General features: G+C 36.6%; 1 long non-coding RNA gene across 4 annotated transcripts in view; it reads right to left on the bottom strand.

The window, feature by feature from the left end:
- Positions 1-595: 595 nt before the first annotated feature.
- The window catches only part of LOC112665096 (uncharacterized), a 137,361-nt gene continuing 111,841 nt past the window's right edge, over positions 596-26,115 (bottom strand). For 3 of the 4 annotated variants that reach the window (XR_003140214.3, XR_003140213.3, XR_007403264.1), the window contains one exon: positions 596-1,252. This is a non-coding gene — a long non-coding RNA (uncharacterized LOC112665096). Of the gene's footprint in view, positions 1,253-24,223; positions 24,396-26,115 lie in introns of all 4 variants that reach the window. The other variant, XR_007403263.1, reaches the window with a different exon arrangement.

Genomic DNA, 26,115 nt, shown 5'->3' with positions numbered 1-26,115 from the left:
AGTCCCTTTTAAAAAGAAAGTTGTATGAAATATGAAGGAAACACAAATAATAAAAACATTATTGATATGGTAATTGAACAAAAGAGCTATGCATTCTTGGAGTGCAGATTTTACTACACATAGATTGCAGTGATTTGAAGAATATGTTAAGTCTAGAAATCCTCACACTAATATTAGAATAGTCCTCCACTAATATTAGAATAGCAGCTATCTTAAATGAGTACTTACTATGTGCTTTGAATTGTGTTAATTATTCTACGTATGTTGTTCTCACTTAATAATTAAAACAATTCAAGTTCATTTAATCTCAGATTTGGTAGTGAGGAAACCACAGCTTAGGAAAGTTCATTATCTTGCCCAAAGCTACACATCTTGCATGTGGCCAAACCACTATTTATAACCAGATTTGTCCAGCACCAAGGCTTTTGCTCCAAAACAAAACAAAGTCCAACATATCTGCATGCTAAAATTTCACTAGCAGTGTTAAAGCATCAGTCATGCAGCCTTATTCCTGCAGACCCAGTATAAAAATTGTAAAAGCAGTAATCTTTATTTAAGAACTCATAATTTTAGTGGTAGGAAATTACACATAAAGTTTGAGCCAAATCTGGACTTTATTAGGGGAATGTGTCATCAGAGAAGCTAATAATCCCCTCTGCAACCAAGCTGTCTTTGTGTTTAGTATAGGGATGCTCAACAAGAGAACATGTCACAGCCTCACTGTTTATGCTTCTTCAAATGAATTCCGTGCATTTTTCTGCCATGTGACAAAGTCATGAAAATAGAGTGTTATGATTCAGTTAGGAAATGGATGATATCTCTACTGTCTGTTTTCCTTCCTGTCCATCTTTTTGGATTCAAATGAAACAACAACCTCATGTCTGTAGCCCAAATGTGTGAAAACAATGGTCAAGGTGAGTGAAACTTCCTGGTGCTGAAAATATCACAAAGGAAAGCAAATAGAGAAATCCATGGATGCAGATATGACATAAAAGGTCATCCAACATGGACCAGCTGTGTCATCTTCAGATGGAGTGTGTAGCAGCTCAACAATTTCAATGGTAAGTGCTTGCGAAAAGGATATCCTGATGAATGAATGTGAAGCCTGGAAATTTCCACAAAGAAGATGAGAAGACTTTATATCTGGTCGGCTGAGGCTTCTATTTGACCTCGCTTGCTCTGACTTCCAACAGTGTGGCCTATTTGGTTTTCGGAGCTATTTGTTGATTGTGGAGCTGAAATATAACTTGCTCTAGAGTTGGAAGGAAACACATAGGAAATCAAGGTTAGAGTACTGTCTCTCTCCCTAGATTTATTTGTCTGGATCTCAGTCAATGGCAGCTGAGAACTGGGCCACGGCGAGTTTTGACAAGGCAGAGAACATCATGAGAGACTCGTCATGCAGATGGTGGGTACAATTTTAAAGATTTTTCAGCAGAAGTTAAAAACTCTCTCACAGCTTTAGCAAAAGATACATCCCATTCTATTTGTTTTCCATTCATTAAGACCTTTGGCATATTTCAATGGGGAATATGCATTGTTCTCCATAAAAGATACCAAGACTACAATCACATGTTCCCTCAATGCCTTAAGAAAGATAGCCAGGATAATATTTCAACTTATGTTAATTTTAACCACAAATAAAGCATGAAATTGAAATCTGAACACGTAGCACTGATGTCCAAAAAGGCAATACAAATTTTTTCATTATTGTACCCTGGCATGACTGCAAGCCCTAGCCAGTCCTAAACTTCACTCACACCATATTAATAATTACACTCCCCTATGGAAAGAAACACATCAAATTCTTTGTATGATAATGGTGGCAGTTAAATCTTTGAAAAAGGCATTTGATAGGGAATTGCTGTAGATCCTAGTGGTTTAGCAGACTTTAAAATATGTCACAACATTTGATTTTTCCTCGCAAGACATAACTTTTCAAGGTAACAGGTATGTGGCTGACACCATGCGTTTATTTTTAATTAACATTTTCTCTCATTTCCTTTACCACCTCTCCTGCTCCACTCTTCACCTGAGCCAAGGGGGGTAAATATGGGCTAATGATACCCATTAGCTTTGTCTTTACAAACATCAAATTGATGAGCAGATGCCCCAAATCCTTCATTAGGTGGGCCATAAAGTGAAAGAGCTCTTTGATTATAATATGATGAAAGATTTATTAACAAACATGTATTCAGCTAAATCATAGTATTGGCAGGTTTATGAGATTGTCTCTCCCCAGCTGACAGGTGGGGACTGCAGGCTGCTGTGGGAATGAAAACACTAAATCTGTTAGTATACTACATAATGATCTAATTACTGCCCAACGGAGGGCCGTGCAATGGTTTAGAAGTTCAGAAAATTTCTTTGGGTGTGCGAGGTACATATATACAAAAAAGAAACATGAACTGTAGTTTAGGGCACAAAACTAAAGTATGTTAAATAAAATGGAATAAACGAAGGTTTCACAGAAGGTGTGTAGACAAGTTACTTGTCTAAAAATAGTAAGAATGGCTGGGATCCCTGGGTGGCACAGCGGTTTAGTGCCTGCCTTTGGCCCAGGGCGCGATCCTGGAGACCCAGGATCGAATCCCACGTCGGGCTCCCGGTGCATGGAGCCTGCTTCTCCCTCTGCCTGTGTCTCTGCCTCTCTCTCTCTCTCTGTGTGACTATCATAAATAAAAAAAAATAAAAATAGTAAGAATGGGAAGAAGGAAGGAGGGGCTCCAGAAAATGCCAAGCCACTTGCAAATAGCCTTGATACTCCATGAACCTCTAGCAGAGATGCCTTGAAGAATTTTTCAATATGTAATGAATGTTAGAAATTTAAAATGTATAATAAATATGCCCAACAGAACACTTGTCATATCATATAATAAAAGAAATAATAAAGTGATATATTATTAGCTCAAAAATTAAATATTTGTACATATCTTGAAAAAATGATGGACAAAAAGCATATTTATAATACCTAATCCCACTGGACCAGATGATGTTCCTCTCCTTCACTGGACGTTCACTCAGAATTTTTGAGTGTTAACATAAGGTCATATGTATGTACTGAGGTGTATGTCTACAAAACAGCATCCAAGAAACTCTGAAGATGATTATCAAATTACCAACATTGTCTAACTTACTCCCCCAAATGCTGGAATGCTTTGTACTGTGAAAAATAACAATTGTGAATAATCACAATAATTTTTATGGTTTCAAGTTTTTACAAGATGTATTTTCCTTTAGGAGACTTTTTTATATCTAAAAGCTTATTTTCTTTTTTCATTGTATATATATATATATATTTTATTTAATAATAAATTTATTTTTATTGGTGCTCAATTTGCCAACATACAGAATAACACCCAGTGCTCATCCCGTCAAGTGCCCCCCTCAGTGCCTGCCAACCAGTCACTCCCACACCCCGCCCCCCTCCCCTTCCACCACCCCTAGTTCGTTTCCCAGAGTTAGGAGTCTTCCATGTTCTGTCTCCCTCTCTGATATTTATGCTGAGTGAAATAAGTCAATCAGAGAAGGACAAACATTATATGTTCTCATTCATTTGGGGAATATAAATAATAGTGAAAGGGAATAGAGGGGAAGGGAGAAGAAATGGGTAAGAAATATCATTGTATATTTTGAACCATTCATTTTCCCATTTGCTACCTATTGACTATTGTATTGTCACAGATACATTTTCTAAACTAATAATTACAGGCAAAATTAACTCTAAATGTCTTAGCTTGAAATGAGGCTTTGCGCATTACATTTGCTACTTAAAGAAAATTTATAAGCTTTATAAGCTTATAAGCTTATAAATTTACAAGCTTTTTTGGGTAGATGTTAAAACTGAAGAGTTATATGTAGCATAAAGTGGATTATGTTCTTAACCCCTGAATTTAATGAGGATTGGATAGGAAAAGGAAATTTCTTAGACTCTTAGGAATGAAAGGGACTTTAACTACCTACTCTTCCAAACCCCTCACTCTATATAATATAGTCAGATAAGCTCAGATAACTTCTTCAATAGTATCCGTAAACATAGCATTCATTTTCCATCATATGTACACAGATGTGAAACCACAAAAGCCTCTTATGGAAGTATCAGTCTTCTGATGTTAATAAAGATCTCTGTCATCATAAACTTCTACAGGAAAGTGAGCCACTAAAGTAGTACTTGACATCAAATAATAGAAAAATATTCTTTAGAGTGTGTTTGTGCATGTAACAAAAAAAATAATTTTCAAGTGTAAATGCAATCATACAAGCTTTCATGTTTTGAGTACCAGTCCCTATACGGAGTACTATGCTGGGTACTTTTCATACAACAGTATCACATGCTAAAAGGATATATATTGCTATAAAAATGTTAAAAACAGGGAAAACAGGGACACCTAGGTGGCTCAGTGGTTGAGTGTCTGCCTTCAACTCAGGGCATGATCCCGGGGTCTGTGGATCATGTCCCACATCAGGCTCCCCGCAGGGAACCTGCTTCTCCCTCTGCCTATGTCTTTGCCTCTCTGTGTCTCTCATATGTAAATAAATAAATAAATATTTTTAAAAAAGAAATTCAAAAAACAAGGTGCAGTCAGTCATTTTATCATATTCACCAATTCATATTATCAGAAGGAAATATTTACAGGCATATAGATACTTCCCTAGCAAGCTTTAATAAGAAAGTAGATGTTCTCTGTACCTTGCTTACCCTCAGTTTATCATCAAAACACCAATATTAATAATTATATTAGTATTATAGACTTGCTGTGAAGGTAATTGTATGAAGGTATTAGGTGAGGTATTTTCTAGATTCTAGGGATTAAAAGATGAAAACAAGCAATTTACAATCTGGTAGGGAATAGATAAAGTTTGAAAATGAGCACAGTGTAATCAAAGTGCCACACTGAAAAAAACAGAGGTTTCCATGGGAATGTTGAAATAGGGTGCTACACTGTGGTATGAGGAGGTGGGCCCCCTGAATAAGGCAAAGGCATGCAGGAAAAATGAACTAAGCAAGAGGAAGGCCTTAAGATGAACAGTGAGAGATATTTTAATAAATTAAGAAGAGGAAAAAAAGTCTCACTATGGCTAGAGCAGTGTAGCAGGAGAGAGATGAAACTAATGCATGGTCTCATGAAATACGTTAAGGAATCTAGACCTCATCCAGAAGACAATGAGAAGCCAACTGAAAAGACGTTAGTAAGAGAATGACACAATCAACTTGTATTTCATAAAGATCACTTTGTGTGTAGTGAGAATATCTGGTGGGGTCTAAACAGAGGTATAAAAAACAGTTAAGAGACTATTGGTAACAATCCATGTGAACCCTTTTACACTGTTGGTAGGAATTGCAAACTGGTACAGTCACTCTGAAAACAGTATGGAGGCTCCTCAAAAAGTTAAAAATAGAACTTCCCTATGATCCAGCAATTACACTACTAGGTATTTATCCAAAGGATACAAAAGTACAGATTCGAAGGAGCACATGTACGCCCATGTTTATAGCAGCATTGTCAACAATATCCTAATTATGGAAAGAGCCCAAATGTCCATTAATTGATGAAAAGATAAAGAAGTTGTGGTATATATATACATGGGAATATTACTCATCCATTAAAAAGAATGAAATCTTGCCATTTGCAATGATGTGGATAAAGTTAGAGTATATTATGCTAAGTGAAATGACTCAGAGAAAGAGAAATACCATATGATTTCACTTATATGTAGAATTTAAGAAACAGAACAGATGAACATACAGTAAGGGAATAGATTTTTTAAAAAGGAGAGGAAAGCAAACCATAAGAGATTCTTAACTATAGAAAACAAACTGAGGGCTGATGGAGGGAGGTGGGCAGGGGATGGGCTAAAATGGTTTATGAGCATTAAGGAGGGCACTTATGATGAGCATTGGGTGTTATATGTAACTAGTGAATCACTAAATTCTCCTGAAATCAATATTACACCATATGTTAACTAAATGGAATTTAAATAAAAACTTGAAACAAATAAATAAATGAAGCAAGTAAAAAATAAACTAAAACAAACAAATCATCTATGGGAGTGATCATCATAGCCTAAACTGGAACCATGAGAATAAGGCTGGATACAAGAGGATATCATGGCTATCTATATATCTATATCATCATCATCATCATCATCATCATCATCATCTATCTAGATAGATAGATAGATAGAAAGTTTTATTTAATTTTTAAAATTTAGATATTTATTTAGTTCTATGTCTGAATAGATATGGAGAAAGAATAATCAAGGATGATGGCAGGTTATGAATTTAAGAAGCTGAATATGATAGCACCATTGTCTGAGTTTAGCAGCCATGACATGGCAGATTTATGAGTACAATTTATGAGTAAAAAAATTATGAGTAAAATTTATGAGTAAAAATAATGGCTTCAAGTGAAACATGTTGACTCTAAGATGTGCTGTGTCCATTCATCAGACAACTGAAAATATGGATCTGAAGTATGCAGTGGAGAGACAGCCTGAACATCGAAATTTTGGAATTATCGTCTAGGAAGTAATTAAGTATTTGAAAGTAGAAAGAATAACCCGAGAAGCATAGCAATTTAGTGAATGACAGAGGAATAGATTCCCACAAGGGAGAATGAGAAAACCCAGAGGAAAATGAGGGGAGTTTCATGTCATGAAAGGCAAAGAGAAAGGATACTTTAAAGAAGGGGGTTAGTTAACTATATCAAATGCTGCTGAGAAGTCAAGACAAACACTCAAGTTTAGAAGTGAATTTTAAAAATATCCTGGGCATAGAATAAACAATAAAGTGGAGAATGATTACTATTACTCGATGAAGGATAAGAACTAATAGCAGTATCTTTTTCTCAGTACCGAAGCTGAACAATGTCAGTATAGGCACGATCATCCATCTGTCTGCAGTCATAACTCGATAGTGCTGCGGTCTTACAATGCTTGTGACTTTATGAAATTCTTGCATACATGGCAAGTATATGTTAAGAGTTTTGCTCCAATTGTTTTCTTTGATGCATTACTTTAAAGCAAGACTATTGGGGGTGCGTGGGTAGCTCAGTTGGTTAAATGTCCAACTTTTGATTTCAGCTCAGGTCATGATCTCAGGGTTTTGAAGTCAAGCCCCATGTTGGGCTCCACACTCAGTGGAGAATCTGTTGGAAATTCTCTCGCTCTCCACCTTCCTCTTCCCCGCCCCAGCTTTCGCATGCTCTGTCTCAAATAAATAAATCTTTTAAAAAATATTTTAAAAGGATGCCTGGGTGGCTCAGTGGCTGAGCATCTGCCTTTGGCTCAGGGTGTGATCTCGGAGTCCTGGGACCAAGTCCTACATCAGGGTACCTGTAGGGAGCCTGCTTCTCCCTCTGCCTATATCTCTGCCTCTCTCCGTGTGTGTATCTTTCATGAATAAATAAATAAAATCTTAAAAAAATAAAAAATATTAAAAAGATAAAATAAGACTATCGAATTCCTGATAAATGGATGTTCTATATCCAAATGAATATAGACAGCAACCTGTTTCAGATTCTGTATTTATTTGACTTTGGAAAGTGCCATGAGAATGAGTTGCAAATCACTCAAGAAAATCTGATTTTTTTTTCCATTTTTTAAAAAGTTGCATTTCTCTTTGCTGAGAGTGATGATTTGGCAACAATTATCACCATACCCACTAGTCTGGAATGCTGGCAACTTAAACCGCCTCTAAAAGTCAATTTCAGGTGCCAAGTTGGAAACATCGCCTTTTACAAAACTTAAAAAAAAATTCCAAGTATATCTAAAAAGACAATGCAAAAATATTTGGTACAATAGTAGCCTGGCTTGAGATGTGCTGGCCTTACTTTGTTCTAGTTACAACTCCTGCTTGCCTAGAAAGGAAAAAGCCTGCTAGGCATAGTTTCTTTGGCATGACTTTTAAGTCCCTAAACTAGCTAGGGTCCTATTAACCAATTAACACAGTTGGGTGCCACTTAACAGCCTACACTCTTACTCAGGACCTACATCCTCTATTTGACCTTAGAACAACTACCATTCTCCATCAAATGCTTGATTCCAACATTCAGGCATGGCGACACTGATAAGGGAACAGAAAGGTTTTCATTTCTGAAAGCAGGACGCCTGAGTCAATTTGTCCCAATTGTATCTGCACAAGGCCTATTATATGGACTGTGATTTCCAGGGATGAAAGCTGTGAACTCCCAGGTCACTTGTAAACTGATCACTCCCCAGTCTTTCCTCCTCCTGCTTTTAAGTGGTTTGAGCCTGGTAAATTGAAACCTGAAGAAACACAGAGCTCTGATCCCTGGGACCTCCAGAGCAAACCTGGACTTTGGCTGATTTGCTGTAGGAAGTAACTGCTTACTTACCTCATAATTAACACCACAAGCTGATCCTTGGGAGATAAAGTACAGAAGGTCAGACGCAAGATCATCTAGAGAAGGATTTCACTAAAGCACTGCTTTTAGTAGCACTTGTGGCTACTTCACTCAAGAAACAATTGGGTATAATTTCTAAAAATATTACTGTTCATAGTAATGGAGAAAAGGCTGAATTACACATCACTGAATATGATCTCAGCCCATCCCCCTTGATTAATGAAGCCAAAGCACACATCAACCCGATACCTTTAGGAGATGTAAAACATGCAGTTTGTTCAGTGGCAAGTTAAACAATTGTAACTACATTTCACTGTGCTATATATAAAATGACCTTTCCTCCCTGGTTGGAAGTATTTACTGGCTTACCATCCTCCATCAAATAAAGTCCTCTTTTGAGCCTGGGGTCTCTGTGGCCTCGCTGCCTGGCAGTCTTCTGTAACAGCTCTACTTTCATCCCGCCACCACCCTCTGTCACCCTTGGAGGCTGACGAATGCAGCTACATACCCTGCCTCTGCATTTCTGTACACAACACCCCTTCACTTGGGACATCCTTACTGCCTTGTGTATGAGTTATATTATTGCTCTTCCTTAAGATCAAGCTAAAGAATCAGTTGTCTGCAAACCCTCATCCAGCTCTATCTGCACATTATCCTTCTCTGAGTATACTGCAGCTTATAGATATTGCATTGCTATTGTGGAAAATACCAGTCTCTCCTCTAATTTGTTCATCTATGGATATCAAAATGATGAGGATTGATTGAAGAACTATACCAATAGAATAAATTATTTGTTTCTAGCAGCTTTGCTTCCCAAATAATTTGTTGTCAAGATCTATCTTCACTGATGTTAATCAGTATATGAGAGTCGATGAAGTTGAAAGCAGACGAGTTTTTTAATGAAGCAAAGACCATTAAAGTTCAACCCAACTCAAATGCAATACCTATTCATTCTTACTTAGTATTCAGGTAAAGATCTCTTATCTGGGAATCAAGAGGCTTAGAATTCAGCTGTGGCACTGGCATGACCCATGGGGAAGTTCCTAACTTCCTCATTAACATTGTCTTATTTGCAGAATAGAGAAGTTAGAATGTTTCTAAGGATATTTTTCAGCTCTAAGATTTTATGATTCTATGAAATATTCAGGTAGACTGTGTAACCGCAATATATATTTACAAAGTCTACACTCTAGCAGTATAGGAAATTGACCTCATTAGCTTAATTGTTCTAAGTCCAATGTTAATACGGTCAAAGTTTATGGCCCATACGGGCATAGTTAATAATCAAGGCAAAACCTCTGCTTCCTCAGTGAAGAACTATATCTTTTAGTTCAGTCTATCTTCCAATGTATTCTATTGGTCCCAGGAGAACTCAAGATTAAGAGTTCTCATATCATATTCATTGAGACAATTCAGAAGTCACCAGTAGCATGTATGTTGTGCTGACCCCAGGTCAATGTCATTACCCTCATACACAAATGTTTATCCCCTTTCACTCAGTGTATCTATTTTTGGACATATATTATAAGAAAACAATCCCTAAAACTTGACATAACTTTAAGTTCAGCAATATTCTTTGTAGAATTATACATACTATTTAAAAAAGAAAATAAGCTAAATATCCAAAAATAAAGACACTGATTGGTTTACAGAAGCACAATAAATTACTATAAATCCAGTGAAGTTGTTAATAATGATATAAATATACATATATGTATATATAAATAAAGATATATATATATATCATGGAGATACATTAAATATTAGGTTAAAAACTATATATATTGTTTTAAATATTAGGTTAAATATTAAATATTAAATATTAGGTTAAAAAACAATAAAATTTGTATTATAGAAGAGTCACATTTAACATGCAGAGGAAAAATAAATGGAAACCACCACTAAAATAACATTTTAGTGTTGCATAATTGTAACAAGACATGCATGACTTAAATCTTCTAATTTTCCATATTTTCTAAAATTTGTATAATTAATGAGCACTAATTATGGACAAGAAAAAATTTAAATGTGTTTTAAAGGGCAGCATTTAAGAATACATTTGTAATTCAGCAAATAAAAACTTATAAACCATATTAAATATATTGGTCAAATTTAAAAAGTATTCTATTCATGCAATAAACTGAAAAAAACTCATCAGAAAATCTAAATGTAATTTCATCAAATTAATAAACAAACCTGATAAAGTTCAAATGAACTACAGGAAATATTTTAAAACAAGTCTCAGAGTATGTTTCTTAATGCACAATGTAGATGCATTTGTAACCAATAACCCGTGTTTCATGTTTTAAAAATCCATGATGTATGTATTTATATTATAAATAGAAAGCACTTTCAAAGAATTAAATTTACAGGGATTTAGATAATTAAAAGTGCATGCAAGGCACTGTCTAGTGATGTGGCTGAACAAGTTCTTTCCTCTCTGAAAACACAAACTCAGCAAAATCATGGCACTACCCAAGATATCCCATACATTTCCATCTGCTCCAAAATGATGGTTTTCTAAGGGCTGTCATTCAGCAGATGGAAATGAAAGGGTAAAAGGTGTCCTAGGGATGTGCCCAGGAAAGAAATTTAACTTTCAAGTGAGTAAAAATATCTAGAAGAAAAGGAATCTAAAAGATGGGAACAACAGACAGAAAGACAGGAAGGAAGGAAGGAAGGAAGGAAGGAAGGAAGGAAGGAAGGAAGGAAGGAAGGAAGGAAGGAAGAAAAAAGGAAGGAAGGAAGGAAGAAGGAAGGAAGGAAGGAAGGAAGGAAGGAAGGAAGGAAGGAAGAAAAAAGGAAGGAAGGAAGGAAAGAAGGAAGGAAGGAAGGAAGGAAGGAAGGAAGGAAGGAAGGAAGGAGAAAGAAAGAAAGGAAAGAAAAAGAAAAAGAAAGAAAGAAAGAAGAAAGAAAAAGAAAGAAAGAAAGAAAGAAAGAAAGAAGAAAGAAAAGAAAGAAAGAAAGAAAGAAAGGAAAGAAAGAAAGAAAGAAAGAAAGAAAGAAAGAAGAAAGAAAGAAGAAAGAAGAAGAGAAAAAGAAAACTGAAAGGGGTCAAACAGGAGAAGGAAATAGGATGGAGAGAGAGGGAGAAAAACAGAGAGGGAGAGAGAGCCATCAAAGAGAATATTTTATGTGAGAAAAGCATTAGTGAAATATCTCTTAGGGAAATATCTCTTAGGGATGTTCCAGGGTGAGAAAGTAGAAAGTATGTGAGATTCAAGTCTGTGTGGCAACCTGGAGTACCACAAAGTCTCATATTCATTCCTTATCTGAGACAGCTTAGTAAAATGGCATGTCACCTTTTATCAGCTACATCAGACCTTGAGGCTACACCATTAACCATGATGGAAATAAATTAGGGTCCACAATTCACAGCATGAATAAATAGGTCATTTGATACAGATACAGATAAGAGACAATATTTGAACCATTTGAGCCATATCTCCAAGTGCTCATCCTCCCTGGATGGTCCAAAGGACCCTCAACCCCAATAGTACCAAACTGGAACTTCTCTTCTCTTCGTTCTCCACACTTGTTTCTTCTCCCAGCAACTTCACTTCAAGGACTGGCATCTCTATATGCTTTGACTGTAAAACCATATGTCTGGGTATCATCCCAGATGCTCTTTTTAACTTATACCTAAAGTCTCATGAATGTTTAATGTAGTCATCAGTCCCTAAATATCTTTGGAATCAAATTCTTACCAGCCACCCTCAAGTCTGATTTATACTAGGTTTATAACTGGTGTTTCTTTCAATATCACTTCTCAATGAGCATCCATTTGTCCCAGTGCTGCCAGGTATCTTTCTAAAATGGAACTCAACAATACCATCTCATACCTTTCCATCTTGAACCATTTCCGTTTATGGTATTTACTTCAAAATTAACCCAAACCCATTAGACTGGCATAAAAAGTTAACCAGAATCTGGCCTCACCTACCTTATCTGGACTCTACATTATGATAAGTCACCTCAAAGTCTTTCACAGGTGGTTTCTCTGCATGTGCTCTACTCTTCATTTTTCAGCAGATACCTCAGAACATTTTCTCTGAGAAGCTTTCCTGAACTGTCCCAGACAATATTTTCATCCTCTGTGCCCATATAGATCTTAATGTTTTCCTCAATTAAATTTTTTTTTAATTTTTTATTTATTTATGATAGGCACACAGTGAGAGAGAGAGAGAGGCAGAGGCAGAGGGAGAAGCAGGCTCCATGCACCGGGAGCCCGACGTGGGATTCGATCCCGGGTCTCCAGGATCGCGCCCTGGGCCAAAGGCAGGCGCTAAACCGCTGCGCCACCCAGGGATCCCTGTTTTCCTCAATTAATACTTCCCTAGCACTGATCACACCATGTTGTGATTATTTGTGTTTATTACTGTTCTCTCACTGAAAAATGTGTGTGAATCCTTGTGGGCAAGGGTCTGAGTTGTAGAAGTCCTTGCATCTCCTGTTATTTGTGCATCTTGTAAATAATCCATAATCAGTAAATACTCATCGAATTAATAAATAATAAAAGAGTATATTTTAAGGATATATGGATACAAATTTAGCAATTAGAAATCAATAATAGGGGAGCCTGGGTGGCACAGTCAGTTAAGCATCTGACTCTTGGTTTTGGCTCAGGTAGCACTCTGAGCCATGAAATCCAGCCCCACATCAGACTCTGTGCCCAGTGCAGAGTCTGTTTAAGACTCTCTCCCTCTCCCTCCCTTGTCCTCTACCCCTACCCCCTGTTCTCTCTCTCTCTCCCTTTCAAGTAAAGAAATCTTAAAAAAAAAAAAAAAGAAAGGAATCAATGAGTAATATGTGTTATTTCAATAGTTTTATTTTAATCTAAAAGACAAAAAAGTGGACCGTGGGGCACCTCGGTGGCTCAGGTGGTTAAGTGTCTGCTTTTGGCTCAGGTCATGTGTTCCCCAGGTCCTGGGATTGAGCCCCATGTTGGGCTCCCTGCCCAATGGGGAATATGTTTCTCTCTCTCCCCCTGTCCCTCCCCTACCTGTGCTTTCTCTCTCTCTCTCTCTCTCTCTCTCTCTCTCGTAAATAAATGCAATCTTTAAAAAATTATTTAAAATTTAAAAATTATTCACTGCACTGCAAATACCACTCCATTTCCTGGGTCAAGGTAGTTATCTGTACTATGCAAGAAGTTCAGTACTCAAATAATTTGATAGTTTTTGGCAAAATGTACATGTGGCGCCTTGAAGAAATAAACTAGCTTTTTGAGATGCTGGGCATGCAAAGTCACTCTTAAGAAACCATGATAATATTAAAATAATTGGAAAAAATGCATGAACTCTGATATTCTGACCTAGATTAACTTAATCAAGAATTGAACAGAAGGGAAATAAACATAAGTACCTCCAAGTGTTTTCTTTGATCCTATTCTCTCTATTTTTAAATGATTTTAACTACCACCTCTATACAACAAATACTAGGTATAAATATACTCTTCTATCACAAGCTCCAACATATTATTTCCAGTCTCTTAGAAATCTCTGCCTGAATCAGAAACTCAGATCCAGCATTACTAGACTATACTCATTATTTCAATAATCTCTGTCAACTAACTCCTTTAGTTTTCCCCTTAACTCTGTTAATGGCACTACTGTCTACCCAGTAACTCAAAGTTTTAGAGTATCTATTTCCTTTACTTCATTCCTAACAGAAAATTAGTAGAATCCTCTGTACATATCTAACACATGTCAGTGTCTCCTCAGTTCTTCCCACATTGCCATTCCCCTAGTTCAGCTTCTATTTACCATTTACCTGGACTACTTTGAGAACATCTTATCCGTTACCCTGCTTCTTTCCCATCTCCCCATTTCTGCTCCCCAAACTCCATAAATTCTTCTTTATACTGGTGTCAGAACCTAAAATCTAGTGTAATAGTGCCCCGTAGAAATTCTGGAGTGGATAGACATGTTTTCTCCTGCCCAATATGGTAGGTATTAGGCCATACTAGGCTATGAAGAACTTGGAAGACATCTAGTGCAATTGGGAAACTGAGTTTTAATTTATTTTAATTAATTTAATTTTAAGTAACCATATGTGTCTAGTAGCTTCCATATTTGAGCATGCATTTCTAGATCTAATCATCCGTTCCCAGATTTGAAAACATTCAGTAACTGAATTGTACCCTAAGGGTGAGAATTAAATAAATTGAAAACTCATCAACTTTCCATTTGAGATTCTTCAGGATCTGGTTCAACCTAAATGTCCATTTGTGTATCCTGCTGCACCTTATCATGGACCCTGTGATATAAATTTATTGGAATCCTCATGATTTTTGAAAAGTCCCTGGATTCCCCCCTCTGAAACTTCATGAAATCTCTTTTGCTTGGAAGCCTTATCATGTTCATTTTCTAAAAGGCTGGCTATTTTTCAAGACCTAGGAGGTTCTAAGTACTATCTCCTCATTGAGAAACTGCCTGTGTCCCTCAATTGAGGGACTTCACAGATTCATAATACATCATTCTAATGACACTATTTGCCTTATATTTATGTGTTTTGTTTTTTCTTATTTATTAGAATCTTCTCCATTGGATTCTAAGGTCCTTAGAGTTATGCTTTATCTGACTCAAGTTTGCAAATCCATGACATCCCACATGATATCTCATTTTAGTGAACATTTATTAAACGGAATATTATGACTCTGTAGACCAGAGACCATCTCTCCTGGTAATATTTAGTCATTGGGTCTTTAGAATGATTTCCCCAATGTGAGGTTTGTTTTAGATAATTAAACTGTAACTATAAATGTGGCACTAGTGAGCAAACACTTGAGATTCATTTCACATTAAGAACCATGAACTGGACAAAGTTCATAATACTTCTGCATTTACAACTTAACTAAAAATTCACCTCTCAGGACTATTCTTGTTCCTCTGAAAAGGGGCTCCTGAAAGCAGGAATTGAGCATGCACAGAGAATTCACATCACAGAATTCACTAAATACTCACTGAATAGTCAATCCTAAGCTAAGTGTTGAAATAAAAAGGCATAATAAATAATTCCTACCTCAGGTGCTTAAAATTAAGCTGGGTACAAATGGCATGCATTTAACAAAGAGAAACACAGGACAATCTAGTAGAGGTGGTGCTGTTGCTCCAGTGAATGAGGCTTCTTTTTTAGTTCAGATGGTCTGTGAATATCTGGAACGGGCTATGAAGTACAAGTTTGGCTACTTTGGACAAAAAGAGAGAGAGGCATAAACAAAAACTAGAATGTACAAATAGTTACAGAAGTGAACCAACCTGTATGAAATTAAGGTACTTTGAAATGTGGAATACTGCAGATAAATAAGGTAAAAAAAAATGCAGAGCCTGGATTCTAAAAAGCATTCTCTCTCAGAATAAATAATGTGGAATCGAGGCAGTGGGGGATCTTTGGCAGCATTTGAGTAGGAGAGAATAAAAATTAAAAGGACACAGAAGTGATTTCTCTCATGTAGCTTTAACTTTTTTTTATTTTTATTTTTTTTAACTTTAACTTTAAAAACGAATTTTTTCAGGACTTCCAGAATGACAGGATAAGGAACTCAGCCCATACCCTGCCTCCATCCAAAAATCTTAAGTGTTGAAAATTATTTTTTAAAAATCATTTCAAGTCTCCAGAAATTTTCCTAAGGGCATATAGGAAATGGAGAAACATTCATTCAAGGAAATCTACGTAATAGTAGCCACACTTGTGGTGCATATAGCATAATGTACAAACTTGAATCACCATGTGTACACCTGAAGCTAATGTAACATTGTATGCCAACTGTAATTTTAAAAAAAAGAAGAGAAAATCTACTTAATTTTAGTAAAACTGCTGAAAGTCTGTGGCATTTAGCCACAATCTATGCCATTAATCCCTTCTGCTCACCCCAACTAGATATTATAGAAGCCCTCCAGCTCCCCATTGGACAAGAAAGTACTTATACAAGAAACAGTGTGTCTCTACAATTTCAGTGAGAGAGAGTATCTCTTGTCTTGGTGCATGTGGGGAGAGGGAAGAAGTCACAGTAAAGATGGGCCTTTACCACTCCTTTTGGGTTTTCTCTGTTCCCACCCTGGCTACCCTAAACCTGTCAAGTTTGAAGGAGTGAGGCTAGAAATGTAAACATCACTCTCTCACCAAGGAAGTTCCAGGCAAAAAGACAATGAGCATTTTAGTCTATTTGGCTATGCGGGGGAGGTAAGTATCCTGCTCATTAGAGTCCTCTATGTCTCCAAGCTGCCTCAGATGTGAAGCTATTGATGAACTCAGTGAACATTACCCTCTGCACTTCCAATAGTCAGTGACTGTTTCTCTTAACATCATAGGAGACTCACACTTTCTGAGAAACTGGAATACCAGCAAAATTCAAAAGAGGACCTAGGAAAATGACTTTCTGGGCAATAAGAAGTCATAAAGTATGCATCATTCTTTCTTTTCTATGCCAGTATTTGGTTATCTTGATAGGATCCAATAGTTGAAGCTTGTCTCTATATATGTAGGCATGCACTTTCATATATAAACTTATGTATTATATATATTAACGTGAAATATATATATTTATAAAGGTTAATATTAAGAGTAAACCACAGAGCTTAGTGAAAATGAAGTGTAAAACAAATGACTGCCCCACGTGAGACTTTTTTACTGTGTGCATTTCAACTATTTTATGTATTTATTTAATCTGTATTTTTTATACATCTATTATGTGTTTGGCATATCCTAGGCATTTATGAACATGATAAGCAAACAACATCAGTACACTCATGGAACTTACATCCTATTAAAAGAAAATTACAACCAGAAATGGATTGCAGTAAGTGCTATGCTGAGAAATAAAATATGATGATATGATAAAGAGATCCTGGGTGTCCTCTTGGTATTACCTAGTCAGGAAATGTTCCTTGAGGATATGGCATTTAGACTGACACTTAAATCCAACTGACAAGAAAATACCCATGATGAGCAGGATGGACAGGAGGGGAGGCAGCATTACAGACCCAAAGAACATCCATTGCCGAGATCTGGAGACAGGAAATTTCTTACCATGTCCCAGGATCAAGAAGAAGGCCAATGTGGCTAGAACAGAGGGAATAATGAGAAGAGTGACAGAAGACAAGGTCAGCCATGTTAAGTAGCTTGGATTTTAGTTGCATTTTAATGCATTATTGCTGACATTGTAGTCTTAGAATCAAAATTCGGGTGGGTTTTGATCAATGTACTGTCATTAATTTACTGTATGACTCCGGAAAACTTATATCCTTTCTCTTGGCCTCAGAGCGACCTCAACTGTGAAACAAAGAGATTGAACTAGAAAGTAGATGATCTATGAATTCCCTTTGAGTGCTAACATTCTATGATTCTAATCTTTGCCCTCAAAAATTGAAGTTGAACACTCCCTTTTCTTAAAAGTACTGAGGCCCTTCTATGAACTAGAAAAGTATAGCTCAGGGCATGCTGGTCATTTGCCCTGAATTGTAAAACTGCCAAGACTTAAGATAGGATGAAGAGCCAAAAATTGCATTTCTCTTGTGCTGTTGACATTTCTTACAAGACATATTTGCTATGAGTTTTTATATTTTGCTCTTGTCTTCATTACTTTCCCAGTTTCTTTGGAGTGCTCCTTCAGTTCTCTACCTTCCACCTCAACAATTTAAAAGAGAGAGAGAGGGAGAGGGAGAAGAAGTGAATGAAAATGCACATGGAAGTTATTAATCCCTTCCCAACATCCACAGGCATACTGATTTTCCATACTTTCTTCGGGGAATAAGATCAAGTGTGCAGTGACTGGCTCACTTCTCTCTGAATAAAGGTGCTTGAAGATAGAATACTAATGTAAGCTTGGTCACTTTGTAGAAATTCCCAATATAATCAATCAGGGTAGTGGCTCCCAGAACATGAAATTCACTGTGACCAAAGATTAGTTAGCTCTCACCATAAATAATTTAGAAAGACCACTAAACAAACACTTCAATAGTTTCATAGGGTTGCTAAATAAACAAGCAGTACGTGCACAAGATAAACCTTTTAAAGGAACAGCTAAGAGATTTGGACTTTTAAAGAATATTTACCTTGGAACTGAGATAAAACCCAAGACTAAGTTTAAAGAGACAGAGCATTGAACACAGGCCCTCTTCTGTGAATCAAAAAAAAAGAAGAAATCTTGTTTCTGATTTGTGGTATTTTAAGTTTCAGGGTTGCATTGATACCGTGACATCTTTTTCAGAGTCACGCATGCTTTAGTAGGAAAAAACAAAACACTTTTAAGCAACATAGATATTTATGAGTTTGCTATGTTGTGTGATTTTTATCATGCTTTAGAGGCCAAAATATGTCAATTCGAAAACAACTCTATTTTATTATGAAAAATAGTATCTGACATACAGAAATTTTATTTGCAAGACAAAAATATATGCTATAAAGTGATTTGCAGCTAAACTAAATAAACTCTTTAGAAAAAATGTTGTTTATTTTTTAAGTTGGCAACAATGAGTCATTGGAAAGGCATTTTATTATGTACAAGCAAGAGTACACTTGATGACTACGTTTTAACACTGCCTTTTTAGTAATTAGCATTGTAAGTTTGGATGAGTTACTCAGCTTCTCTGAGTATCACCTGTATCTGCCAAATACGGCAGTTGGATTAAATGTTCTCAAATTGTAATTCAATGCTGAAATCCTGGAAATGTATTTTTAACACCACATATTGCATTTGCATTCAGCACATGGTAAGTATTGAATCAGATCTTTGACAATTTATGTGAAAACCTGAAACAGTGAGACACAGCATTTTGCAGATTAGAAAAGGACATTCCTTATCTTGGTAAAGCAATATCTTGATAATATGGAGTCCTGGAGTTGTTATCACCAAACTTGGTTCTCTCTCCTACTGGCCACAAAGGACCTTTGGAAAGATTATATGAACTCTCTAGAGCACCACTCCTTAATTTGTATACTGTCTTCTCATAACTGTTGCAAATAATTAAGAACACAGATGCTGAATCGACTGTTGTATTTTAAAATCTAACTCTGCCTATTATGACTTGTGTGATTTGGGAGGAGTGTGTTTCACTTCAGAATGCCTCAATTTTCCTGTCTGTAAAATGGAGCTGATCGCAGTACCAAATTGAAAGAATTGGAAAGATGAGGGAAGAGATCATACGTATAGCAATCACAATAGTGCTTAGCATTCAGTAAATACTAGTGTTCATTTATATCATTAGTATTATGATGATCATTACTACATCATAATACTAGTATTATGATGAAATTACTAATAGTAATTTCAGCAGCAGTGGTGCATGAAAAGCCAAGTAGTAAGTAGAAAGAAAGCAGTTTTTGAGCGGCAAAGAGAATAGAGTAATCCTGTGGGCTGGAGCTATTAAAGAAGGCTGGAAAATGCAGTCATAGTGAGCACTGTATCTCACTTAAAAGAAAGAAGGTCAACAGAAAGGTGCTACAACCTAAGAAAACAAAATAATCAAAGAGGTGGAAGTGAAAAACTTGAGTTAGATTTCCAGGTGAAGGCAGCAGAATAAACACAGGCGTGTACTCTTGCTCCTTCCTGAAACATCAAAAAATAATAATAACATTAAGGAAATATTTTTAAAGCATAAAACCATAAGAAAAAGAATAATAGAAGAGAAAACACCAATCAACATTTAGAATCTTGTAAGCAGTTGGACTAGTGCTAAATGGTTTAGGAATCTTGACTAATGTGAGTTCCAGGCTGGCAGTAGGAAAAGCTAAAATGTGACCAAATTTATGGCAGAAAACCTCCACCAAATTCAAGGATGTTCAGAATCAGGCACCCTAAGGTGCAAGTGAGGATATGGCTCAATTAAAATGAAGGATTCCTTAAAAGTTTGCTTAGAAAATACTTAAATCTGTAGTACTTTATTACACATGTTGCCTGAGGCAAGGGAAACAAAAGCAAAAATGACCTATTGAGACTTTATCAAGATAAAAAACCTTCTGCACAACGAAGAAAAAGAATCAACAAAACTAAAAGTCAGCCCTGGGAATGGGAGAAGATATTTGCAAATGAATATCTGATAAAGGATTAATATGCAAAATCTATAAAAAAAACTTACCAAACTCAACACCCAAAAAACAATCCAGTTAAGAAATTGGCAGAAAACACAAATAAACACTTTTCCAAAGAAGACATCCAGATGGCTAGACAGACACATGAAAAGACGCTCAACATGGGATGCCTGGGTGGCTCAGTGGTTGAGCGTCTGCCTTTGGCTCAGGATGTGACCTGGAGTGCGGGGATTGAGTCCCACATCAGTCTTCCTGCATGGAGCCTGCTTCTCCCTCTGCCTATGTCTCTGTCTCTCTGTGTGTGTGTGTGTGTGTGTTCTCATGAATAAATAAATAAAATCTTTAAAAAATGCTCAACAAAACTCATCATCAGGGAAATACAAATCAAAAACCACAATGAGATACCATCTCACACCTCAGAATGGCTAAAATTAACACAAGAAACAGCAGGTGTTGGTGAGGATGTGGAGAAAGGGGAACCCTCTTACACTGTTGGTAGGAATGCAAACTGGTGTAGCCATTCTGGAGAACAGTTTGGAGGTTCCTCAAAAAGTTAAAACCAGAACTACCCTAGGATCTAGCAACTGCACTACTAGGTATTTACCCAAAGGATACAAAAGTGCAGATTTGGAGGGGTACATGCACCTCAATGTTTATAGCAGCATTATTAACAATAGCCAAACTATGGAGAGAGACTAAATGTCCATAGACTGTTGAATGGATAAAGTAGATGTGGTATATATAAAAAATGGAATATTACTCATCCATCAAAAAGAATGAAATCTTGCCATTTGCAACATTGTATATGAAGCTAGAGTGTGTTTTGCTAAGTGGAAAGAAGTCAGCCAGAGAAAGACAAACACCAAATGATCTCACTCATATGTGGAATTTAAGAAGAAAAACAGATGAACATATGGGAAGGGAGAAAGAAAAAAAAGGAGAGAGGGAAACAAGTCATAAGTGACTCTTAATGATAGAGAACAAACAGGGTTGATGGAAGTGGCTGGGTGATGGGCTAGATGGGTGATAGAAATTAAGGAGGGCACTTGTTATGAGCACAAGGTGTTGTATTTAAGTGATAAATCACTGAATTCTCTTCCAGGAACCAATATTGCACTCTATGTTAACTAACAAAATTTAAATTAAAAAAATTATCCCCCAGCCCATAAAAGAAAGAAATACTTAAATTTCTAGACTCTCTCCCAGAAGGCCTTCTCCAGAAGGAAACACACACAGTTGAAACTGGTATCATCTTACTGAAGTTGGAGAGTCTGTGTATACATTTATATGCTGAATGCCGAGAACCATTCTACTACCCTATTACTAGCCTTCTATCACTGGTGGGCTTCTAGAACACCAAAAATCAAATCTATATCCTACAAGGAAAAGACTGGAAAACTGTCTCTAGGAATCTGAATAGCCCAAAAGGGAAAATACAAAGATACTGGCACTGAGATTTCCTCCACAAAGCAGCCCATATCCATATCGCCTCCCTACTTTGAAGATTCTGGTTGACAAATTCCACCAAAGCACTCAATTTCACATCAGCCTTTAAAAGAATCACTGTAAAAAACATTCAGATCATTCAGAAAATATGCTAACATGAAAGAGATCTGAATGCAAGTGAAAAAAAAAAAGAAGCAACTTGGAGATAATAAAAAAATGCAAGATAAAAACTTGAACAAAAATGTTATCCATGTACTACATTCATAAAAGAGGAATTGGATGCACTTTACAATAACAGATATTCTGAAAAAAATTAAAAGGATCTTGGAAATAAATATTACAGAAGTATAAACATCAATTGAAGGACTATAAAACTGAATTAGAGAAAATTTTTAAAAAGCAGGACAAAATGTCTAGGAAATAGAAAATGAGAGAACATGAAGAAAACTTAAGATCAGCCCAGAATTTTTTATATTCAAATATTAGGAGTTCCAGAGAAAACTCACTGATAAAAAGAAAGAAAGGAAGTTGTCAGTGAAAAAAAAAAAATACCCAAAACGTTCAGAACTGAAGATATGAATGCATTGCCAAATGCCTGATACAGTGAATAAAAGCAGACCCATACCAATATAGATCATCTTGAATCTCCAAAGAAGACCATGTACATTTCCAAAGAAATAGTCACATATAAAAGACAGAGTCAAAATTAGCTTGCATTTCATGACAATAGAGTTAGAAGGCAGAGTACAATGAATCAGAGCCTTCAAGTTTTGAGGGAAAATGATTCAACCTAAAATTCTATACCCACCCAAACTTTCAAACAAGAGTGATACTAGAATGAAGAATGTTTTAAAAGATTTTATTTTTTTTTTTTTTTAGAATAAAGACATTTTAAAGCATGCCATGTTCTTTAAAACTTTTTACTTCCCCATATCCCTTTTTTTTGTGAAACTACTGGATGATGTGCTCTGCAAAACAAATAAATGATCAAAAGATAAGGCATAGGCTATAGTAAAAGGCAATCCACCCCTGGAAATAGGAAGAGAATCATAAGAAAATTAAGGATAAACTAGGGTCATGGCTGTACACCAAGCACAGAAGGCCATCAAATTCATGAAGAGCAAATGAATTTTGCTTTTGATTAGGATTTTGATGAGATTTTTTTCTAGAATGCAAAATTTAAAGAATACTTGAAGATATTGACAAACAGCAAAGAATCGGGGCTGAATTTAAAAGTACATAGGAAACTAAACAAAGGGGAAAAGATCAAGATAAGTAATCACCAAAGAGAAAAGGAAAACTGCAGAAAAAGAAGAAATTATGATTTACTACATGGTTCAGGATTTATGTGGCCATAATACAGGAAACACTAAATATTCATACAACCAAAATTGTGAGAATTATATTGGAAAAGTGAGAGAAATAGGAAACATTTATGTGTAACTCAATGGATAATACGTGAACTGAAACATCTTAAGTAGCACTATATTTAGTGCTTGTTCAGTATGTCATGTGTGCACACACACACACATACACACATACACACACATATTTATAAGGTACAGGAACAAACAGAAAAGACTGCATAAGACTGGAAGCAACAAGACAAGAGGTTCAGGCCACCCCAGGTTCCACCTGACCTCCCCGAGGACAGAAAGGATTGCTATCTCCCTACACCTGTAATCATTTGCTGCTTACTGTTTGAGAAGCTCTGATTTAGAGACAGGGAAGTAAATACAAAAAAAAAAAAAAAAAAAAAAAGCTAAGTGAACTGAAAGTGATATCCTCCAGAGAGGGCATTTGAATGGATACAGAGAGAGACATGCAGGGAGCAAAGACCTACCATTTTTCCTAAAAAACTTTGTAGAACTCATCAAATCTTTAAACCATGTTCACATATTACTTCAGCTTTTAAAAAATGAATCAACAGGGATCCCTGGGTGGCACAGCGGTTTGGCGCCTGCCTTTGGCCCAGAGCGCAATCCTGGAGACCCAGGATCGAATCCCACGTCGGGGTCCCGGTGCATGGAGCCTGCTTCTCCCTCTGCCTGTGTCTCTGCCTCTCTCTCTCTCTCTGTGACTATCATAAATAAATAAAAATTTAAAAAAAATGAATCAACAAAAACCTAAACTATATTATGAGAGTGATGCCTGAATGAAATATGAAGCTAACATTTATTGAGCCCATTTTAAATGCCAGGCATTCACTAATTTCCCCCATTTGACCCTCACATCAACCAAGTGACAAGCAATAATTACTGCTACTATACAAATTTTAAAGATGAAGAAACATACAAGAGAAGAGAAATTAGGTACAGTGCCTGCATTTCTACAGTTAATGAATAACAAAGCTGAAATCCGCACAGAACTCTGCCACCTACCAGAGCCCAATCTCCTAACCCCCTGCTGTCCCTCAGGTGAAGTTAGTGTTGGGGATGCCACATTCTGGAGGGTCTAATATATCCATCTTGATGAAGTCCTCTTACTTAGGCACTTTGGGAAACGGGATCTTCCAAAATCTCTTCACATATCAGGAATATGGGCCATGTTTACCTGCTCAAGATTAAAAAGTGGAATATTAAAAAAAGCCAGCCATGCCACCTGCCTGACCCTCTTACACTTCGCCACCATCCCACTGCCACACTATGCTTTACGGAAATGGTGCTGTGCAGCCCTTGGTCTCCACTCAAGCAAGCTTCCTGTTATTTAGAGGTCACTGCTGCTTTTCTATGGGGCTGCAATTCTTTGCTGCTTTCATATGAAGGTTGAAATGCAGGAGCAAATCTCACCTAATGTTTACTATTTTTTCCAACATTGTCATTTAATTATTTTAACAAGGTCACTATCGGTTAATGTGTTTGCTAATACGGACTCTGCTTTCTCATGAACCTCTTTGAGGTGTGTGCAAGCATCATATTCCAATCTGAAACTTGGGAAAAAGGAAAAAAAAACTTTAAAAAGATTGATGGACACTTAAATTTCATAGGAAAAGTGAGCCTTATCTTAGCAACCAATACTATTAGGAAGTTTCCTGGCATTTAAAACAAATGTAGTTATTCTGAATATTTACATCTAGAAAAGCTTCAACACACACACACATACCTGTGCATACACACATGCACACAGATGGGGAAAGAGACAGAGACAAGCACAGAGAGAAGAGAAAAGAAGAAATTTCAAAAGGACAATAACAAAGAGCCCTGATGATCTATAATCAAAATAGTATTTAACCATAGGGACCTATTAGATGATTTATGTTAAATAGATCAACAGAATTCAATTGACTGGGTATGATTATTTCTCCTACTATCTTTTCATCTCTCTCCTGCTGGCAAACCAGACATGCAGACTTTTACATTTTGGATCTTCTTCTAAGATCTTTCAGATTCCCCCATACTTATCCCACATGCCCATGTTCTCCCACAATATGCACAAGCTCACTCATAGCCCTGATAATAGTGGAGTATCATCACTGTCTAGGACCCCTAGTCCTTCTTAGAACCTCATCTCATTCCAGAGCAGGGGATTAGGCTGGTCCAGTTTCACAATCTGTGGTTGGATCTGAACTGGCCACTGCACATAACTCCCCAGCAGCCTTCTCCCTCTCAGCTCTTCCTCACCCACTGCCACCCACTGTGCCCAGAGTTCTTCCTCAGGTTTTACATCTAGGCAAGAATCTCTTGTTCTATTATAAAATATTATAATACAAATTATAAAATTATAAAAATTAAAAATTATAAAATAACCTCCCTTCCTTGACAGTAAAGAGACAATCATTTGGTTTTCTTTTCTTAAATAAAATTGTTTTATTATTTAAATATATTGGTTCCCTCATTTCAACTTGCTCCATAGGGTACACTTCTCCTTTTCCAAGTTGCACAAAATGCTGTCCAGAGCATTGACTGCCTTATAGATGGTTTAACTAATACATCTATCCCTTCAATCATAAGTATTTCTTATATACCTACTGAATTCAGCAGTGTTTGGAATACAGGCAAGAAATTAAGCATCGTCCCTGCTGGAATCATGGCTAAATAGTAGAAGGCGTGACTTTCTGGAATGCTCACTGGAAGAGGAGGGTACCCAGTCCTCTCATGGGCAGGAGTGGAAAGGACAAGTGTGTGACTGGGCAGAGAGAGTTCTACTTGTCAAGGAAGAAGAGTCTTTCAGGCAGAGAAAATTGTTTCCTCAAAGGACCAGAGCCACAGAAAATATTGAGCAAATAAAAGGTTATGCTTCTGAAGCACAGAAAGAAAAGGAGCAGGTTGGAGGT

Source organism: Canis lupus, chromosome 17 (genome assembly GCF_003254725.2).
Source record: "Canis lupus dingo isolate Sandy chromosome 17, ASM325472v2, whole genome shotgun sequence".
In the NCBI taxonomy this organism is placed as follows: Eukaryota; Metazoa; Chordata; class Mammalia; order Carnivora; family Canidae; genus Canis; species Canis lupus.
Note: the sequence above shows the minus strand (reverse complement) of the source record. Positions and strands in the feature narration are given on the sequence as shown.